The following is a 10103-nucleotide window of genomic DNA, read 5'->3' as shown; positions in this document are numbered from 1 at the left end:
AAGCTGACCTTCAGCAGTCCTCCGAAGAGGAGTCTCTGTGAGTGAACTCCCCAGACGGAAAGAATCACCGGCAGGAGAGACTGTTGGACTTAAGTTTCTCCCTCGTAGGTTGAGCAGGAACGGGAGAAACTAAGCCTTCAGCAACTGCAGGATGAGAAGAGGCCGAGGTATTAGGAGATACCGCATTGGATACCTCTGACACCACAACGTCGACAATAGACAGAGGATCAACTTCTGCCAAAGTCGGCGATTGCTTGACAGCGGCACCCAATCGGATGATGTCAAGAAGTGCTTCCTTGGAGGGTGAACCCTCGAGCCCCAAGGAAGACCAAAGCTGAAACAGATTAGACAAATTAAAATCCTCCCCCCGGGGGAGAGGTGGAGCTGCCTCGCTAGGGGAGGCAACGCCATCTCTCGAACCCCGAGTTCGGGAAACAGAACCACTGTCTACGCTACCACTCTACGGTCTCTCGAAAGAGACCGATCGAGCGGGAGCTTCGGAGGAGATTTGGGCAACGGATGAAGAGTCCTTGGGATTTTCTCCTTTCAAGAAAACTTCGGAGGAGAAATATCCCGCCTGGACTTCTTACGTCGCCAAGAAAACCTTTCCAACTGGGAGGTAGACCACTCCCTACACTCACCACACTTATTACCACTATCACACCGTTGACCTCTACAATAAGGAATGAGTAAAGTTAATATTCCCCGTACCCCTGGATCAAATGGCGAACCCCAGACACCGTTGACGACTTCTGCTTGTTTAAATGGGGAAAGCTCTGTTGACAACCTCGGCAATAAAAAGGATTCCTCCAACAATACTTCTCTGACCAGTGTTGTTAAAGACAATTTATCGGCACTGGTGGAAAATGATTCTTGTAATGACAGTAATACTTTACTCTCTGGTTCTGGCCCATTACCAGATCCAACAAAAAATCTGAAAATTCTCCACTTAAAAAACATACCAATTGGTTGTAGCTATGACATAATTGATGAAGCCTTCTGTAGATTTGGGGCAATCAAAGAAATTTTAATGGAGCTTAATGGTAGTAAAGGCTTTTGGGAAGCTTGGGTATTATTTTCAAGTTTTGAGATTGCTTTAGAAGCAAATAAAAATTTATAGAGCATAAAAATTGACAATTGTTTGATTTCTGGGGCTCTATGTGATAAAGCACCAAGACACCTAGAGGTATATAAACCAGAAGAATGGATGGAAAAAGAAATAGAGCATAGACTTCCAGAAGTAAGAACCCCCAAGCCCCCAACATGGATAATTGCATTTGGGAAGATAGATAGTTATAACTATTATAAGATTAGTAAATTTATACAAAAAAAAAAAGTTGGTTTAATTAAAAGTAAGGATATTAGCAGATACGGTAAGCAATCTGTTTTGATTAATGCAAAATCAGATACTCAAGCTCACATGCTTTGTGGCATGAAGATTGCAGAAATTTATCCTATTAAGGATATTAAACCACATATGAGCTTCAGCTATGGTAAAGGAGTAGTTTTTGATAAAGATCTATATGAATTTTCAGCACCAGAAATTCTGAACGTGTGCCATGCTAATGTTTGTAAATTAAGATAGATCCCTCAAACAAGCATGGTAGTTTTAACATTTGAAACCCCTGTTATACCAGATCATATAATTATTGAGAATGAAAGAGTACGTGTTCGAGAATATAAACCTAGGCCTTTACAATGCTTTAATTGTTTCAAGTACGGTCACCCTTCCCGGTACTGCAATAATACGAAGATCTGTATTAACTGTTCTTCGTTAGAACATGGCCAATGCAAAAGAGATACAACCTGTGCAAACTGTAAAGATCATCATAAATCAAATGATAAAAGATGTAGAGAATACAAGAAAGAAGCTGCAATCTTGAAAGCAAATGCTGAACATATCAAGTGTAGGTTATGCGAAGCATTTACTCAATCGACAACTTAATTTTGCTCGCGCGGTTAAGATGCCACCAAAAGATTATAATCCACTACCCCTTACTACCACAGGGGGACCAGTGATAGCACCTGGCCCGTCAGGTGCACCTCCTTTAGTGGTAGTAGCCCAGCCATCTGGGTCAAGTGCTCAGCTTATAAAAGCCACAGCACAAACCTCCAAAGAGGTCAATATGGTTTCCAACACACCAAAAGTAATGTCACCGATAGGAGCATCTCCCCAAGAGGTAGTAGCCCAGCCTTCTGGGTTAAGTGCTCGAACTGTTGAGGTTCTAGCACAATCCTCCAAGGAAGCCAATGTGGCTTCCACCACCTCAAAAGTATTGTCTCAGGCAGAATCTCTACCTGATTTGATGGATTGGAAAACAAGATCTCCCAAAGAGGAAAAGGTCCCCATCATCCTCACCTTCATCTAAATCAGGTAAATGCCCTACTGCTCATGATCCTAAGGTTGACTTGTATAAAGATACTAGAAAGAAAGAAAAGAAGAGTGGTGGCCTAGTAAAGCCTTCCATCTCCAAGCCTTACATGGCTTCATCTGAACAGTCCCAAAAGACAAATGAGACAAAGAAAAATAATAACAAAAGATAATGTCTATCATCCAGTGGAATTGCAGAGGTCTAAGTACTAGCATTGAGCAAATAAAAACTTTAACCAGGGACTCAGACACGAAGGTAATTTGTCTACAGGAAACCAAGATCAGTGACAAACCATTTAATCCTGGACTCAATTATCATTTTTGTAGATCCCCTCCTTTGCAAGCTGCAAGAGGTCAAGGTGGTACAGGTTTTATTATTCACAAATCTGTAAAATTTGAAACAATCCTACTCAATACACCACTACAGGCATGTGCAGTTAGAACTTGTATCGGAAAAAAAATTACTTTATGCTCGCTATATATTGAACCATCTTTAGAACTTTTCCTCTTAGATCATGCTGGCAATCCAAGAAGCCTTAGACTTTCTGACCTCCAAGACCTGATCAATCAGCTTCCTACCCCTTTTATTTTAATGGGTGATTTTAATGCAAAGCATACTTTATGGGGTGGAAATGTGTGCGATAGATGGGGTAATCTTGTTGAAGAATTAATCGACAACAATGATGTAATACTAATGAATGATGGTTCTCCAACTAGGTATGATGTATTCCACAACTCTACATCAGCCATTGATTTGTCAATCTGTTCCTCATCCATTCGATTGGACTACCTTTGGTCAGTAAATGAACACCTACATGGCAGTGACCATTGGCCAATAATGTTAAATTATGTCCATAATCTTCCTTCTCAGTGTCCACCAAAATGGAAGATAGATGAGGCAGACTGGGCAGCTTATGAAAACTGTTCACACACTGATAAAGAGTATGATGAATTTACATCTCCAGTGCATGCCTATCAACATCTTGAAAATATTATTGATGATAATGCTAGCAAGTTTATACCTAAAACATGCGGTTTACCTCATCGCTCTGTAGTTCCTTGGTGGAGTAAAGAATGTGCCAACGCAAGAAAAGTGACCCGAACTTGCTTCAGAAGATACTTGAGAACAAACTATGTAGCAGATAGAATAGCGTACCTCAGAGCCTGTGCCAAACAAAAAAGAACTTTTAAAAAAGCAAAGAGAGCATCTTGGAAGAAATATATATCTAATAATACCAAAACTCCTTCAAAAGAAATATGGGACAAGATTAGAAAACTTCAAGGTAAATTCGTCCCCAAGCCTCTACCAATATTAAGGGAAAATAATAGATATATATCTGACCCCAAAGATGTAGCAGAGGTTCTTGCTAAGCACTTTGCCCATGTATCAAGTGCTGACAACTATTCCCCAGCATTTCAACAAATTAGAGCATCAACATCTGTTGTTCCTCCTGCTTCTTCAAATACTGAAGCTTTTAACCTGCCTTTTAGTATGGAGGAGATGCAAAATGCTATCTCCAGCTCTTCTTTAACTGCCCCAGGTGAGGATGGCATCCGGTATGAAATGATATCACATCTTCCAGTGGATACCAAGGATTTTTTATTAGAAACCTTTAATGGTCAATGGGCTTCCCATACATCTCCTGATTCCTGGCATACTTCAATTGTAATTCCAGGCCACAAGTCTGGTAAAGACCCAGAACTGCCATCTAGTTATAGGCCCATATCCTTGACCAGTTGCATATGCAAACTATTTGAGAGAATGTGTGGTATCTAGAATCAAAAAATCTTTTATCTAACAGGCAGTTTGGTTTTAGGAAGAACCAAAGTACTCTAGACCCTTTGCTGATGTTATCAAGGGAAATTTCAAATGCCTTTTGTAACCAAAACCAGGTGGTGGGTGTCTTTCTTGACCTCGAAAAGGCATATGACACCACCTGGAGGGGTGGTATTTTAAAGCAATTGGCCTCGTGGGGTATAGGACGACATATGTTCTCTTTTATTGAAGAATTTTTATCAAACCACTCAATTAAAGTGAGTAGGGTCAGAACTATCTTCATCCTACATGCAAGAAGAAGGTGTCCCCCATGGCAGCGTATTGAGTGTGACCTTGTTTGCTGTTGCTATTAATAGTCTCATTAGTCACATACCTCCTGGCATACAAGGATCACTATTTGTCGATGACTTTGCAATTTATTGTAGTGGATCATCTGCACTACAAGCATGCCAAATTCTTCAAACTGCAATAAATGCTGCTTCCGCATGGGCAAATTCTCGTGGATTCATGTTTTCTCCTCAGAAGACCAAAGCCATTCGCTTTACTCGTACTCGTAAAAGGGAAGAGGTCCCCACCCTTTTCTTAAATGATTGTATTTTGCCATATGAGGATAATGTCAAGTTTCTTGGAGTCATTTTCGACAAGAAAATGACATTTGGTCCCCATATAAATGACCTATCTATCAGGGTTAAGAAGTCACTGAACATTCTGAAAGTGGTATCGCATTTTGATTGGGGTGCTGATAGAACAACTTTGCTTAGAATTTATACATCTTTGTGTCTGAGCAAGTTAGACTATGCATGCCAAATATATGGGTCAGCTACAAAGACTTTACTTGGATAACTTGATATTGTTCACAATGCTGGGCTTCGCATCTGCACAGGTGCTTACAGAACATCTCCCATTGACAGTCTCTATGTTGATTCTGGCATACCTCACCTTTCCATTCGCAGAGAGGAGTTGAGTTTGAGGTTTTTAGCTAGGTCCCTTGCTGTGAGAAACAATCCTAACTGTAAATATGTTAGGGCGCCTTTAGATCGGGCTCCTAACAGATCTAGAGTGCCTAAGCCTTTGGAAGTACAGCTGAAAAATGATGCTAAAGAAGTAGGCTTGTTAACAGCACAGATAGCAGAGGTAGGATATTCCAAGTCTCCTCCTTGGTGTACTCCACCTGTTAAAGTATGTTTTACGGCAGGAGGGAAAAATACCTTACCTAGTAGGGTAATGAAAAGTGAGTTTTTAAATCATGTTGCTCAACATCATGGGAAACATGTTTTTACAGATGGCTCCAAATCGGCTGCAGGAGTTGGAAGTGCGGCTGTGGTGGGGGATATTGTTATTAGAAGGAAACTCCCATCCTCTTGTTCAATATTTACTGCTGAGCTGTACGCAATAATTCTCGCAGTCCAACATATTTTTAAAAATGGCAACCAAAATAGTTTTTATACAATTTTTACGGATTCCAATAGTGTTTTACTCTCATTAAAACAAATTATGCTAGGCCATCATCTAGTACAAGAGATGCAGGACTGGTTAGTACTTCTGCAGTCTAGGAAGAGTATCAGTGTTCACTTCTGTTGGGTCCCTGCCCATGTTGGGGTGGATGGGAATGAACAAGTACTGTAGATAAGGCAGCAAAGGAAGCTTCAGGGCTAAGTAATCCATCACCCTTGAGTATTCCTTAAAAAGATCTTCAAAGTGAGATTCATCTTTACTGTAAAAATAAGTGGCAGGCTCGATGGTCTGAACTGACCACCAATACAAAATTGAAACAAATCCACCCATTGGTGGATAAATAGTCATCTGGTAATTCTACAAGTAGAAGGGATACCATTATTTTAACTGGGCTGCGTATTGACCATACACATGCAACGCACAATTATTTAATGAAGAGTGGGGAAGGGAGACAGGCCCCTCTTTGTAATACCTGCCAAGTGACAATGGATGTTAAACATATTTTAGTCGATTGTCCTGTTTTTAATCTTCAGAGGAGGACACATTTACTCCAGGACAAACCTTTAAGAGATATACTGGGGGAAAACTGTAATACCCTGAACTTGAGAAAAAGTATTGGGTTATATTACGAGCTATAATTGATTTTATTAATTTATTTATTTTACCCTTTTAATACCTATTTATTTCACATCTAGATTTTATTGTATGAAAGTGTTGCGATTTGTATTCAAGGTTAAAATGATACTAAATGGTGTGAGTGTACAGATATGATTGAATGATTTTCGTTATATAGCGCTGAATGGCCTTTGATGCCCCAGTGCTTGGCTTAATGCCTAAATCCTATATTCAATTCAATTCAACTCTACAATAAGGGCAAGGGTGTGAGGGTCCGTCTCGACCGCCGACATGAATGTTCCACAGGGGGGGGGGGGGGGGGGTCGGGTAATCCAGGAAGGGTGGGCATATTCGCAGAGGCCAACTTCACACTCAAACCTGTAGAAGAAAAAGCAAAAAGACATTAATGGCTGTCAGAGCGAGGCGGAGAGCGGACACGTCCGACTACCACCCGAGCCGAGAGCAAAGTGAGCTCAAGCACAGGTGTGTGAGGGAGGGGGGGGGTAAAAAGGTACCCTCCCCTACCCCCTGCTAACTAGCGGTGGGGTAGTAAACCCTCGTTAAAATTCTTATGGCTCGTCATTTCAGCTACGCCGAAAGTAATACCCCTATTAAATAGCGTGGTTTGTATGCCAGTTACGGAACAAATAACAAACATAAGCAGCAATTTCCTAAGGAAAAATTCTTCCTCATATACATTTGTTGGCACTAATTGGTTTTTAATTTTCAGTGGGCTTATTTAAAAAAAAAAAATGACAATACATAAAAAAGGAATCCATTTAAAATTACCTATAATAATTCCATTTAATTAAAATTATTTTTAAGAGGTATTAGGAATTAATTATCATTCAGTAATTTCGTATTCTCCAACTAGATTTTATGTACCTAAACGAATGATTGTGCTTGTTAAATATCAAATAATAAATAGGAAATTGCTATTTGAATTATAATAAAAAGGTCAGTGCATATAAATGTTGATCTGGACCTAATTTTCAAGTTAAATATAGGAAAGTTAGAATTTACTAGAAAAAAAATATCACATATATGCATAGAAAAACTAACTTAAATCAGCTTTACAGTATACACACTAACTTTTGTAAAGATTAAAAGCGAATAAAATACTTGCTACTAGACTGATTAAAAGTTAATAGCTTTAATAATTAAATTCAAGACTTCCAGAAATAAACCTTTGATAAACTTGAAATAATCGGTTAATATCGTTTTGTATAAATTTATATTACTTATTTACTTCAACTTTACTCGATCTATTTTCATCTTCAATTAGTGATTGCTATTGAACCTCTCAGATATAAATGGAGTGGCCATTGTAACACATAATACCCTAAAATTTCAATAACTCTGCTCAATTGAGCATTTCAAGATATCTGTCAATACTCCAGAAAAGTTGGATGGTAGATTGGCCGCTTCAGTCGCGACTTGCCGGTGGTGCTTTTGAAATCAGAAATTAATGAAATTAATCCATATTTTTTTTGGTCTTGCTCAGAAAAATTCTTCATTTTTTTTGTGGTAAATCCAGGATTATTTACTTTTCTTCTTCTTGTTCTTCATATGCAGTTAATTTCTTGTTCTGAGCAGGAGGCCGAGTAATTTTCTTCTCTTTTGATGATTTTAGTCTGAAAAATAAAGAGAGAATGTTAATTGTACAAGATTTATCAATCTTATTCAAATATTTTACTATCCACTTCAATTCCAAGACACTATATTTAATAAAATAATGTGCATGATAAAGTATAATATAAAAATATTCAAATGCATTAAATATAATGTATTGGAAACTAAAAGGGTACTCAGAGAGTAGACCTCCACCTCGGCATCTCATTTCTCGACCTTGACATGTATTAATTAGCATGTTAATTGGCGTTTATTTTCATACACCCAAATATGAACCCAGTTTGAAGTCTCTAGGACAACAATGTCCAAACTTATGGCTGATTACGTGAATTGGACATTTTGCATGACCGTGACCTTTAACCTTGATCTTCCAAAATTTAATCACTTCAAGCTTTATAACAGTTAATACCTGCAAGTTTCATTACTCTACGATTGAAATTGTGGGCAGGGAGCTGTTCACAAACAAATACACAAACAGGGGATAAAACATAACCTCCTTCCAACTTTGCTGGCGGAAGTAATAATGACACACTAGACATGCCTATTACATTTATAATAGTAAATACAAATAAAATTACATCTGGTACAGTGGTTAAGTATTACCTCCTAAATCCTAAAAGGGAAATACTTTACTATAATAGTCAAATGACTGCCTTTAGTAATCCAGACTAAGAGAACTCCCCTTATCCTTCAATTTTCTTCAAGAGATACTCGATAAACCAAAATTCTCTAAATAAAATATTCTACCTTACACCACAGAGGATACCTAGTCAAACCTATACAATAGTCATATCTCTAAGAATTTATGTATAAATTTTGAACGAAACTAGGATTTACTGACAATTACAGAGAGCGAAATAAAAAGAAGAATAACCCTCGGTTGGTAAGCGTTTTGAAGAGCCAGTACAGTGTTAAAAAATAAGATTCCTATCATCTTAAAAAGGAAAGTCTATGATCAGTGTATCTCCCCACTGTCACCTATGGGACCGAAACTTGGAATCTAACAAAAAAGCTTTCCCTTAAATTACAAACAATGCAGAGGGCACATGAGAGAATTATGCTAAATCTAACATGGAAGGATAGAAAAACAGCTAAATGGATACGTAAAAAAACTAAAGTAATGGATATCCTTGAAACCATAAGGAAGCTCAAATGGAATTGGGCGGAGCACATTGCCAGGATGACAGACAACCGATGGACATCACGAACAACATTCTGGACACCCCGAGGATACACAAGAAACCGAGGAAGACAAAAAACCCGGTGGCGAGATGACTTAGACCAACATAAGCAACAGTGGCACAGAATAGCTTGGGATAGAAGTCTGTGGAGGAACCTGGGGAAGGCCTACATCCAACAAAGGACTTTTGAAGGCTGAAATAATAATGATGATGATGACAGTATAAGGTGTAAAACATTACTTAGTATACACGAGTATAAAGTTGTGCAAATGAATAATTAGTGGTGTTTTCACTCTACTAAAACAGAAAAAAACGACTTGCAACTTCCTAAATCTATCAAGCAAATGTATAATAATCGAATGTGAAGTGGCACACTAATTTTCATTATATATTGTATGGATCCTCCATAAACTATCCTATCATATTAATTAATTTCTCTAAGTGGATTTTCTGGTTAAGCTTGAATAAGTGAACGTGCTTGTTCTATCCATCTTGCTTTTCTTACCTTAAACTATGGACAAACTTATAACATTTTGACTCACTAACCTACTATCTATTTCAAGGCTCATATCACTCTCCTTTTTTAATGTAACTAATGAACTAGGCTTCTGATAAATGGGAACCCGAAACCACCAGAGTTTGAGACACCAACCTAATTAAGAAAAATGGATTCAAGCTCTACTGTGCATTATTGTCTTACTTTATATCGAGAAATATCACCTCAATATTGTGGGCATGGTGAAAACGGAAATTAAGAACTGGCAACTAGACGCATGTGTCGACCATGACGTTTGCAATGGCCACGGCCCCCCTTTCTGTATGGTTATTCTTATATCAATACCTTCACCCTCACTGCTGTCCCCTACTGCTTGATGATGCCGCCCTTTGACCCTGACTTTTCTCTACACACCACATCTATGAAACTACCGCCCTTCACCACTACATAGGCATTTGCTTGGCTTCAGAGTGCCGAGGTTCATTTTCTCATCAAGGGTGTGACTCCCTCAATCACAAGAGGAGGTCATGTCCTTATTGCGATCCCCGAGGACACTTTCCTGGATATCTCAGTTTG

The sequence above is a fragment of the Palaemon carinicauda genome, chromosome 8 (assembly GCF_036898095.1).
Source record: "Palaemon carinicauda isolate YSFRI2023 chromosome 8, ASM3689809v2, whole genome shotgun sequence".
Classification (NCBI taxonomy): domain Eukaryota; kingdom Metazoa; phylum Arthropoda; class Malacostraca; order Decapoda; family Palaemonidae; genus Palaemon; species Palaemon carinicauda.
The sequence above is the reverse complement of the archived record's forward strand: the minus strand, read 5'-3'. Positions refer to the sequence as shown.